This window comes from Eurypyga helias, unplaced genomic scaffold (assembly GCF_000690775.1).
Source record: "Eurypyga helias isolate BGI_N326 unplaced genomic scaffold, ASM69077v1 scaffold30418, whole genome shotgun sequence".
Lineage (NCBI taxonomy): Eukaryota > Metazoa > Chordata > Aves > Eurypygiformes > Eurypygidae > Eurypyga > Eurypyga helias.
Genome location: NW_010265443.1, coordinates 1 through 359, shown reverse-complemented (window position 1 = coordinate 359; position 359 = coordinate 1).

Below are 359 nucleotides of genomic sequence, written 5' to 3'. Positions count from 1 at the left end.
TATCGCCGCCTCCTGCCAGGGGGGCCAAGACAGCACCGTGGGGGGTCACCCCAACCCCTTCCCACTGTCACCGCCCTTGAAGGCTTGGGGCTTAAGGGACACAGGACCCACAAAGGATCAGGCTGGATCACAGCCGGAGGGGGGCAGCAGCTCCCACTGCTCCCACTCCCCGCCATGCTTTTGGGGCATAAACTTCCTCTTTTGGGTATTCTAAGCACTGCAGAGGACAATGCTGGATAAACACAGGCCGTGGCACAGGTCCTCATGGCCCGTTTTGGTGAGGATCTTCCCTCTAGGGACCTTCAGAATTGGACCCCAGTCGCTCGACGGCCGGCTGCCCGCACGCAGGACACCCCAAG